The sequence below is a fragment of the Myxine glutinosa genome, chromosome 1, assembly GCF_964187855.1.
Source record: "Myxine glutinosa chromosome 1, kmMyxGlut1.1, whole genome shotgun sequence".
NCBI lineage: Eukaryota > Metazoa > Chordata > Myxini > Myxiniformes > Myxinidae > Myxine > Myxine glutinosa.
Window position 1 is genome coordinate 379740075 of NC_136261.1, and position 12648 is coordinate 379752722.

Sequence of the window (12648 nt, forward strand, 5' to 3'; positions counted from 1 at the left end):
GAACGTTATGCATCTAATGATAAGCATGAGAACCATCAAAAAATATTTTAAAACCACTTTATTGGCCAAAATGAGGTGCGGCTTAGCATCTAGTCGAGACCAAGTCACCCAGGCCGACCACCCATTCCGACCCCAAATTCCTCATCGACGATAACTAAACAATATATTATATGAATCGCACCGTACATACCTCCTTCTTGATCTTGTTCTTGTCTTGATATACTCACCCAGGCTCACCCTATCACGACTGAGTCCTCTCAGCTCTTCCAAATGGCGTCCGCTCCACCTCGTGTCCAGTCGAACTCCGAGCTCTTCTTCTTCGAAAGACCTTCGACACTCATGGCGGGGGCGTGATGACGTCACTGCGCTTCAGTCTTAGAAAACTAAGGGCATGATGACGTTACTGCGTTTCAGTCTTAGAAAACTAATTTTTATATAAGTTAATATTTTCAATAACTCCTAGAGGCGAAGTCTTAGAGAATTTCGCAATAAGAAATAGAGTCCTTCGGCAACGGAAATTTAACCCGGTGTTTTCCTATGTAACTTTACCCTGAGGTAATTTTACAAAAAATCCCCGAAATTTCATGGGTCCAGCCCTATTGAGTGCCTGCGGCCTCTCAAGTCCCTTCACAGAGTCGGGCTAGAGTCAAGCTCAAAAGGGTTTTCTTTCCCCACTGATTCCACCAAGCCCGTTCCCTTGGCTGTGGGTTCGCTGGATAGTAGATAGGGACAGTGAGGATCTCGTTCATCCATTCATGCGCATCACTGTTTAGATGACGAAATGAATGAGTTCATTCATTTTCGCTGCATGATTTTTCGGGTGACACCGTCACAATTTCGGTCTTCGAGGCCGGCCGATAGGCACAGTGTGACCGGAAGGGACGAGGTTCTCTTGACCACGTGGCCCTTGACTTGGTTTGTCCGCACAATGTGGGCGCTTTCAGGATGAACTTTAGCCGGGGAGCGTTTGGGCGCTCCGGTCTGATACTGCCGCCCACACGCAGAACAACTTGTGAGTGCACGTGGGTCCCGGCGGTCCCACTGGCCTAGCGCTACCATGTTTAGACAGCGACCTCCGTCCCTGGGCACCACGTCTGACTCTCTTATTCAGGGAGCATGGCGACGTGGGCATGGTAGGACACCCGCGGAGCCCCGGCGGACCGGGGATGCGCGAGCCTACGCGTTGGCGTGCTACGGCGGAATCAACGGCTTCGGCCACTGCCGAGCCGATACTCGGCCCGGTCGCCCGGACAATGAACTGGTTCGACGCCCGCGCTAGAGAGGTCGCGGGCGACTGAGATGTATTAACCAATAATTAATTAATTTGAGACGTCCGATTTCTAGTGTTTGGAAATTTGGAAGAGCTTGACCCTAGCCTTTCCCTTGCGAGGGCAAGGAGGAACTTAACACTTGACACTTAAGCTTAGTTTGAAGTACACCCTGCCAGCGCTCCCGGTGGGACGGCAGGGCAACCAGAAGGGACGAGGTTCTCCTGACCACATGGCCCTCGATCTGGGAAGCGAGAGGCGTTCCATTAGTGGACGCGCCCCTCACGCCCGACTTTTGGGCGGCCCCGGCAGGCCATTTGTTTTGACGTTCCGTGACAGGCCCCGCACCCCCACCTCCGGGCCGACCGGGCGACCGGAATGAATCCCGGTGTCCCGATCCGAACCTTCAGAGCGGGCCGGCTGGGGAGTGCCAAGCACCCCGTACCTGCACTTTCCGTCCCTGCGGTCCCAAATACCGGAACCACCCGAATACCACTTTATTCGACAAAATGAGGTGCGGCCTACAGCCTTAGAAAACTAACCCTATATAAGTCAATACCTCCAACGACATAGGCGCGCATTCGTGCCGCGTGACGTGGTGACGTCATCGCGCTTTCACCTTAAAATATTTATTTGATATAAATTGATATTTTGATATAAGCCTAAGAAAACCAACCCTATAGAAGTCAAATGGTCCAATAAAGGGTGATGGGAGGGTGATGGGAGGGTGATGGCAGGGTGATGGGAGGGTGATGGCAGGGTGATGGGAGGGTGATGGCAGGGTGATGGGAGGGTGATGGCAGGGTGATGGCATTTTATTTTCACCACTTCAAATCGACCGAATTTCACCAAATAAGATACCACACTCGCTGCACTGATGTCATTTTTATGGCAAAAGTGAAAACAGATTTTAATTTGGAAATAAAACGAAAGCGTGCACAATGGAATCATTCGTGCCGCGTGACATGGTGACGTCATCGCGTTTCCACCTTAAAAGACTTATTTGATATAAGTTAATCTTTTGATATAAGCCTTAGAAAACCAACCCTATAGAAGTCAAATGGTCCAATAAAGGGTGATGGGAGGGTGATGGGAGGGTGATGGGAGGGTGATGGCAGGGTGATGGGAGGGTGATGGCAGGGTGATGGGGAAGGGTGATGGGGGAGGGTGATGGGGCCTCCCTATATAAGTCAATACCTCCAACGATACAGGTGCGCATTCGTGCCGCGTGACGTGGTGACGTCATCGTGCTTTCACCTCAAAAGATTTATTTGATATAAGTTAATATTTTGAATAACTCGGTCAATATCAGTCCGAATTTCGCCAAATAAAGGTTCCCGTTATCCACAGATACCCCTGTATCCTCCTAGAGGCGAAGTCAGGCTGACTTTCGCAAAAATTAAAGTCCTTCGGCAACGAAAATTTAGCATGGGGTTTTCCTATGTAAATTTACCCTGAAGTAATTTTACCGAAAATCCTGGAGATTTCGCGGGGCCAGTTTCTGTCGAGTGTTAAGATGTACTAGCGACTGCGAAATCCGGAATCAGAATTAAAATCTGAGCCTCCGTTAGCTCTAAGGGCCCCCCAAAACAAATTGCATATATTCCTAATGAAAAAACTTCGAAGCTCCTTAATCCCGAATCTCAGACCATCCGATGTCAATCCATATATCCACACCTCGCTACGAACGTTATGCATCTAATGATAAGCATGAGAACCATCAAAAAATATTTTAAAACCACTTTATTGGCCAAAATGAGGTGCGGCTTAGCATCTAGTCGAGACCAAGTCACCCAGGCCGACCACCCATTCCGACCCCAAATTCCTCATCGACGATAACTAAACAATATATTATATGAATCGCACCGTACATACCTCCTTCTTGATCTTGTTCTTGTCTTGATATACTCACCCAGGCTCACCCTATCACGACTGAGTCCTCTCAGCTCTTCCAAATGGCGTCCGCTCCACCTCGTGTCCAGTCGAACTCCGAGCTCTTCTTCTTCGAAAGACCTTCGACACTCATGGCGGGGGCGTGATGACGTCACTGCGCTTCAGTCTTAGAAAACTAAGGGCATGATGACGTTACTGCGTTTCAGTCTTAGAAAACTAATTTTTATATAAGTTAATATTTTCAATAACTCCTAGAGGCGAAGTCTTAGAGAATTTCGCAATAAGAAATAGAGTCCTTCGGCAACGGAAATTTAACCCGGTGTTTTCCTATGTAACTTTACCCTGAGGTAATTTTACAAAAAATCCCCGAAATTTCATGGGTCCAGCCCTATTGAGTGCCTGCGGCCTCTCAAGTCCCTTCACAGAGTCGGGCTAGAGTCAAGCTCAAAAGGGTTTTCTTTCCCCACTGATTCCACCAAGCCCGTTCCCTTGGCTGTGGGTTCGCTGGATAGTAGATAGGGACAGTGAGGATCTCGTTCATCCATTCATGCGCATCACTGTTTAGATGACGAAATGAATGAGTTCATTCATTTTCGCTGCATGATTTTTCGGGTGACACCGTCACAATTTCGGTCTTCGAGGCCGGCCGATAGGCACAGTGTGACCGGAAGGGACGAGGTTCTCTTGACCACGTGGCCCTTGACTTGGTTTGTCCGCACAATGTGGGCGCTTTCAGGATGAACTTTAGCCGGGGAGCGTTTGGGCGCTCCGGTCTGATACTGCCGCCCACACGCAGAACAACTTGTGAGTGCACGTGGGTCCCGGCGGTCCCACTGGCCTAGCGCTACCATGTTTAGACAGCGACCTCCGTCCCTGGGCACCACGTCTGACTCTCTTATTCAGGGAGCATGGCGACGTGGGCATGGTAGGACACCCGCGGAGCCCCGGCGGACCGGGGATGCGCGAGCCTACGCGTTGGCGTGCTACGGCGGAATCAACGGCTTCGGCCACTGCCGAGCCGATACTCGGCCCGGTCGCCCGGACAATGAACTGGTTCGACGCCCGCGCTAGAGAGGTCGCGGGCGACTGAGATGTATTAACCAATAATTAATTAATTTGAGACGTCCGATTTCTAGTGTTTGGAAATTTGGAAGAGCTTGACCCTAGCCTTTCCCTTGCGAGGGCAAGGAGGAACTTAACACTTGACACTTAAGCTTAGTTTGAAGTACACCCTGCCAGCGCTCCCGGTGGGACGGCAGGGCAACCAGAAGGGACGAGGTTCTCCTGACCACATGGCCCTCGATCTGGGAAGCGAGAGGCGTTCCATTAGTGGACGCGCCCCTCACGCCCGACTTTTGGGCGGCCCCGGCAGGCCATTTGTTTTGACGTTCCGTGACAGGCCCCGCACCCCCACCTCCGGGCCGACCGGGCGACCGGAATGAATCCCGGTGTCCCGATCCGAACCTTCAGAGCGGGCCGGCTGGGGAGTGCCAAGCACCCCGTACCTGCACTTTCCGTCCCTGCGGTCCCAAATACCGGAACCACCCGAATACCACTTTATTCGACAAAATGAGGTGCGGCCTACAGCCTTAGAAAACTAACCCTATATAAGTCAATACCTCCAACGACATAGGCGCGCATTCGTGCCGCGTGACGTGGTGACGTCATCGCGCTTTCACCTTAAAATATTTATTTGATATAAATTGATATTTTGATATAAGCCTAAGAAAACCAACCCTATAGAAGTCAAATGGTCCAATAAAGGGTGATGGGAGGGTGATGGGAGGGTGATGGCAGGGTGATGGGAGGGTGATGGCAGGGTGATGGGAGGGTGATGGCAGGGTGATGGGAGGGTGATGGCAGGGTGATGGCATTTTATTTTCACCACTTCAAATCGACCGAATTTCACCAAATAAGATACCACACTCGCTGCACTGATGTCATTTTTATGGCAAAAGTGAAAACAGATTTTAATTTGGAAATAAAACGAAAGCGTGCACAATGGAATCATTCGTGCCGCGTGACATGGTGACGTCATCGCGTTTCCACCTTAAAAGACTTATTTGATATAAGTTAATCTTTTGATATAAGCCTTAGAAAACCAACCCTATAGAAGTCAAATGGTCCAATAAAGGGTGATGGGAGGGTGATGGGAGGGTGATGGGAGGGTGATGGCAGGGTGATGGGAGGGTGATGGCAGGGTGATGGGGAAGGGTGATGGGGGAGGGTGATGGGGCCTCCCTATATAAGTCAATACCTCCAACGATACAGGTGCGCATTCGTGCCGCGTGCCGTGGTGACGTCATCGTGCTTTCACCTCAAAAGATTTATTTGATATAAGTTAATATTTTGAATAACTCGGTCAATATCAGTCCGAATTTCGCCAAATAAAGGTTCCCGTTATCCACAGATACCCCTGTATCCTCCTAGAGGCGAAGTCAGGCTGACTTTCGCAAAAATTAAAGTCCTTCGGCAACGAAAATTTAGCATGGGGTTTTCCTATGTAAATTTACCCTGAAGTAATTTTACCGAAAATCCTGGAGATTTCGCGGGGCCAGTTTCTGTCGAGTGTTAAGATGTACTAGCGACTGCGAAATCCGGAATCAGAATTAAAATCTGAGCCTCCGTTAGCTCTAAGGGCCCCCCAAAACAAATTGCATATATTCCTAATGAAAAAACTTCGAAGCTCCTAAATCCCGAATCTCAGACCATCCGATGTCAATCCATATATCCACACCTCGCTACGAACGTTATGCATCTAATGATAAGCATGAGAACCATCAAAAAATATTTTAAAACCACTTTATTGGCCAAAATGAGGTGCGGCTTAGCATCTAGTCGAGACCAAGTCACCCAGGCCGACCACCCATTCCGACCCCAAATTCCTCATCGACGATAACTAAACAATATATTATATGAATCGCACCGTACATACCTCCTTCTTGATCTTGTTCTTGTCTTGATATACTCACCCAGGCTCACCCTATCACGACTGAGTCCTCTCAGCTCTTCCAAATGGCGTCCGCTCCACCTCGTGTCCAGTCGAACTCCGAGCTCTTCTTCTTCGAAAGACCTTCGACACTCATGGCGGGGGCGTGATGACGTCACTGCGCTTCAGTCTTAGAAAACTAAGGGCATGATGACGTTACTGCGTTTCAGTCTTAGAAAACTAATTTTTATATAAGTTAATATTTTCAATAACTCCTAGAGGCGAAGTCTTAGAGAATTTCGCAATAAGAAATAGAGTCCTTCGGCAACGGAAATTTAACCCGGTGTTTTCCTATGTAACTTTACCCTGAGGTAATTTTACAAAAAATCCCCGAAATTTCATGGGTCCAGCCCTATTGAGTGCCTGCGGCCTCTCAAGTCCCTTCACAGAGTCGGGCTAGAGTCAAGCTCAAAAGGGTTTTCTTTCCCCACTGATTCCACCAAGCCCGTTCCCTTGGCTGTGGGTTCGCTGGATAGTAGATAGGGACAGTGAGGATCTCGTTCATCCATTCATGCGCATCACTGTTTAGATGACGAAATGAATGAGTTCATTCATTTTCGCTGCATGATTTTTCGGGTGACACCGTCACAATTTCGGTCTTCGAGGCCGGCCGATAGGCACAGTGTGACCGGAAGGGACGAGGTTCTCTTGACCACGTGGCCCTTGACTTGGTTTGTCCGCACAATGTGGGCGCTTTCAGGATGAACTTTAGCCGGGGAGCGTTTGGGCGCTCCGGTCTGATACTGCCGCCCACACGCAGAACAACTTGTGAGTGCACGTGGGTCCCGGCGGTCCCACTGGCCTAGCGCTACCATGTTTAGACAGCGACCTCCGTCCCTGGGCACCACGTCTGACTCTCTTATTCAGGGAGCATGGCGACGTGGGCATGGTAGGACACCCGCGGAGCCCCGGCGGACCGGGGATGCGCGAGCCTACGCGTTGGCGTGCTACGGCGGAATCAACGGCTTCGGCCACTGCCGAGCCGATACTCGGCCCGGTCGCCCGGACAATGAACTGGTTCGACGCCCGCGCTAGAGAGGTCGCGGGCGACTGAGATGTATTAACCAATAATTAATTAATTTGAGACGTCCGATTTCTAGTGTTTGGAAATTTGGAAGAGCTTGACCCTAGCCTTTCCCTTGCGAGGGCAAGGAGGAACTTAACACTTGACACTTAAGCTTAGTTTGAAGTACACCCTGCCAGCGCTCCCGGTGGGACGGCAGGGCAACCAGAAGGGACGAGGTTCTCCTGACCACATGGCCCTCGATCTGGGAAGCGAGAGGCGTTCCATTAGTGGACGCGCCCCTCACGCCCGACTTTTGGGCGGCCCCGGCAGGCCATTTGTTTTGACGTTCCGTGACAGGCCCCGCACCCCCACATCCGGGCCAACCGGGCGACCGGAATGAATCCCGGTGTCCCGATCCGAACCTTCAGAGCGGGCCGGCTGGGGAGTGCCAAGCACCCCGTACCTGCACTTTCCGTCCCTGTGGTCCCAAATACCGGAACCACCCGAATACCACTTTATTCGACAAAATGAGGTGCGGCCTACAGCCTTAGAAAACTAACCCTATATAAGTCAATACCTCCAATGACATAGGCGCGCATTCGTGCCGCGTGACGTGGTGATGTCATCGCGCTTTCACCTTAAAATATTTATTTGATATAAATTGATATTTTGATATAAGCCTTAGAAAACCAACCCTATAGAAGTCAAATGGTCCAATAAAGGGTGATGGGAGGGTGATGGGAGGGTGATGGCAGGGTGATGGGAGGGTGATGGCAGGGTGATGGGAGGGTGATGGCAGGGTGATGGCATTTTATTTTCACCACTTCAAATCGACCGAATTTCACCAAATAAGATACCACACTCGCTGCACTGATGTCATTTTTATGGCAAAAGTGAAAACAGATTTTAATTTGGAAATAAAACGAAAGCGTGCACAATGGAATCATTCGTGCCGTGTGACACGGTGACGTCATCGCGTTTCCACCTTAAAAGGCTTATTTGATATAAGTTAATCTTTTGATATAAGCCTTAGAAAACCAACCCTATAGAAGTCAAATGGTCCAATAAAGGGTGATGGGAGGGTGATGGCAGGGTGATGGGAGGGTGATGGCAGGGTGATGGGAGGGTGATGGCAGGGTGATGGGGAAGGGTGATGGGGGAGGGTGATGGGGCCTCCCTATAGAAGTCAGTACCTCCAACGACACAGGCGCGCATTCGTGCCGCATGACATGGTGACGTCATCACACTTTCACCTCAAAAGACCCATTTGATATAAGTTAATATTCTGATATAAGCCTTAGAAAACCAACCCTATATAAGTCAATACCTCCAACGATACAGGTGCGCATTTGTGCCGCGTGACGTGGTGACGTCATCGTGCTTTCACCTCAAAAGATTTATTTGATATAAGTTAATATTTTGAATAACTCAGTCAATATCAGTCCGAATTTCGCCAAATAAAGGTTCCCGTTATCCACAGATACCCCTGTATCCTCCTAGAGGCGAAGTCAGGCTGACTTTCGCAAAAATTAAAGTCCTTCGGCAACGAAAATTTAGCATGGGGTTTTCCTATGTAAATTTACCCTGAAGTAATTTTACCGAAAATCCTGGAGATTTTGCGGGGCCAGTTTCTGTAGAGTGTTAAGACGTACTAGCGACTGCGAAATCCGGAATCAGAATTAAAATCCGAGCCTCCGTTAGTTCTAAGGGCCCCCCAAAACAAATTGCATATATTCCTAATGAAAAAACTTCGAAGCTCCTAAATCCCGAATCTCAGACCATCCGATGTCAATCCATATATCCACACCTCGCTACGAACGTTATGCATCTAATGATAAGCATGAGAACCATCAAAAATATTTTAAAACCACTTTATTGGCCAAAATGAGGTGCGGCTTAGCATCTAGTCGAGACCAAGTCACCCAGGCTGACCACCCATTCCGACCCCAAATTCCTCATCGACGATAACTAAACAATATATTATATGAATCGCACCGTACATACCTCCTTCTAGATCTTGTTCTTGTCTTGATATACTCACTCAGCTCACCCTATCACGACTGAGTCCTCTCAGCTCTTCCAAATGGCATCCGCTCCACCTCGTGTCCAGTCCAACTCCGAGCTCTTCTTCTTCGAAAGACCTTCGACACTCATGGCGGGGGCGTGATGACGTCACTGCGCTTCAGTCTTAGAAAACTAAGGGCGTGATGACGTTACTGCGCTTCAGTCTTAGAAAACTAATTTTTATATAAGTTAATATTTTCAATAACTCCTAGAGGCGAAGTCTTAGAGAATTTCGCAATAAGAAATAGAGTCCTTCGGCGACGGAAATTTAACACGGTGTTTTCCTATGTAACTTTACCCTGAGGTAATTTTACCAAAAATCCCCGAAATTTCACGGGTCTAGCCCTATTGAGTGCCTGCGGCCTCTCAAGTCCCTTCACAGAGTTGGGCTAGAGTCAAGCTCAAAAGGGTTTTCTTTCCCCACTGATTCCACCAAGCCCGTTCCCTTGGCTGTGGGTTCGCTGGATAGTAGATAGGGACAGTGAGGATCTCGTTCATCCATTCATGCGCATCACTGTTTAGATTACGAAATGAATGAGTTCATTCATTTTCGCTGCATGATTTTTCGGGTGACCCCGTCACAATTTCGGTCTTCGAGGCCGGCCGATAGGCACAGTGTGACCGGAAGGGACGAGGTTCTCCTGACCACGTGGCCTTTGACTTGTTTGTCTGCACAATGTGGGCGCTTTCAGGATGAACTTTAGCCGGGGAGCGTTTGGGCGCTCCGGTCTGATACTGCCGCCCACACGCAGAACAACTTGTGAGTGCACGTGGGTCCCGGCGGTCCCACTGGCCTAGCGCTACCATGTTTAGAGAGCGACCTCCGTCTCCGGGCACCACGTCTGACTCTCTTATTCAGGGAGCATGGCGACGTGGGCACGGTAGGACACCCGCGGAGCCCCGGCGGACCAGGGACGCGCGAGCCTACGCTTTAGCGTGCTACGGCGGAATCAACGGCTTCGGCCACGGCCGAGCCGATACTCGGCCCGGTCGCCCGGAAAATGAACTGGTTCGACGCCCGCGCTAGAGAGGTCGCGGGCGACTGAGATGTATTAACCAATAATTAATTAATTTGAGACGTCCGATTTCTAGTGTTTGGAAATTTGGAAGAGCTTGACCCTAGCCTTTCCCTTGCGAGGGCAAGGAGGAACTTAACACTTGACACTTAAGCTTAGTTTGAAGTACACCCTGCCAGCGCTCCCGGTGGGACGGCAGGGCAACCAGAAGGGACGAGGTTCTCCTGACCACGTGGCCCTCGATCTGGGAAGCGAGAGGCGTTCCATTAGTGGATGCGCCCCTCACGCCCGACTTTTGGGCGGCCCCGGCAGGCCATTTGTTTTGACGTTCCGTGACAGGCCCCGCACCCCCACCTCCGGGCTGACCGGGCGACCGGAATGAATCCCGGTGTCCCGATCCGAACCTTCAGAGCGGGCCGGCTGGGGAGTGCCAAGCACCCCGTACCTGCACTTTCCGTCCCTGCGGTCCCAAATACCGGAACCACCCGAATACCACTTTATTCGACAAAATGAGGTGCGGCCTACAGCCTTAGAAAACTAACCCTATATAAGTCAATACCTCCAACGACATAGGCGCGCATTCGTGCCGCGTGACGTGGTGACGTCATCGCGCTTTCAGCTTAAAAGATTTATTTGATATAAATTGATATTTTGATAAAAGCCTTGGAAAACCAACCCTATAGAAGTCAAATGGTCCAATAAAGGGTGATGGGAGGGTGATGGGAGGGTGATGGCAGGGTGATGGGAGGGTGATGGGAGGGTGATGGGAGGGTGATGGCAGGATGATGGGAGGGTGATGGCAGGGTGATGGCATTTTATTTTCACCACTTCAAATCGACCGAATTTCACCAAATAAGATACCACACTCGCTGCACTGATGTCATTTTTATGGCAAAAGTGAAAACAGATTTTAATTTGGAAATAAAACGAAAGCGTGCACAATGGAATCATTCGTGCCTCGTGACATGGTGACGTCATCGCGTTTCCACCTTAAAAGACTTATTTGATATAAGTTAATCTTTTGATATAAGCCTTAGAAAACCAACCCTATAGAAGTCAAATGGTCCAATAAAGGGTGATGGGAGGGTGATGGGAGGGTGATGGGAGGGCGATGGCAGGGTGATGGGAGGGTGATGGCAGGGTGATGGGGAAGGGTGATGGGGGAGGGTGATGGGGCCTCCCTATATAAGTCAATACCTCCAACGATACAGGTGCGCATTCGTGCCGCGTGACGTGGTGACGTCATCGTGCTTTCACCTCAAAAGATTTATTTGATATAAGTTAATATTTTGAATAACTCGGTCATATCAGTCCGAATTTCGCCAAATAAAGGTTGCCGTTATCCACAGATACCCCTGTATCCTCCTAGAGGTGAAGTCAGGCTGACTTTCGCAAAAATTAAAGTCCTTCGGCAACGAAAATTTAGCATGGGGTTTTCCTATGTAAATTTACCCTGAAGTAATTTTACCGAAAATCCTGGAGATTTCGCGGGGCCAGTTTCTGTCGAGTGTTAAGACGTACTAGCGACTGCGAAATCCGGAATCAGATTTAAAATCCGAGCCTCCGTTAGCTCTAAGGGCCCCCCAAAACAAATTGCATATATTCCTAATGAAAAAAATTCGAAGCTCCTAAATCCCGAATCTCAGACCATCCGATGTCAATCCATATATCCACACCTCGCTACGAACGTTATGCATCTAATGATAAGCATGAGAACCATCAAAAAATATTTTAAAACCACTTTATTGGCCAAAATGAGGTGCGGCTTAGCATCTAGTCGAGACCAAGTCACCCAGGCCGACCACCCATTCCGACCCCAAATTCCTCATCGACGATAACTAAACAATATATTATATGAATCGCACCGTACATACCTCCTTCTTGATCTTGTTCTTGTCTTGATATACTCACTCATGCTCACCCATCACGCCTGAGTCCTCTCAGCTCTTCAAAATGGCGTCCGCTCCACCTCGTGTCCAGTCCAACTCCGAGCTCTTCTTCTTTGAAAGACCTTCGACACTCATGGCGGGGGCGTGATGACGTCACTGCGCTTCAGTCTTAGAAAACTAAGGGCGTGATGACGTTACTGCGCTTCAGTCTTAGAAAACTAATTTTTATATAAGTTAATATTTTCAATAACTCCTAGAGGCGAAGTCTTAGAGAATTTCGCAATAAGAAATAGAGTCCTTCGGCGACGGAAATTTAACCCGGTGTTTTCCTATGTAACTTTACCCTGAGGTAATTTTACCAAAAATCCCCGAAATTTCACGGGTCCAGCCCTATTGAGTGCCTGCGGCCTCTCAAGTCCCTTCACAGAGTCGGGCTAGAGTCAAGCTCAAAAGGGTTTTCTTTCCCCACTGATTCCACCAAGCCCGTTCCCTTGGCTGTGGGTTCGCTGGATAGTAGATAGGG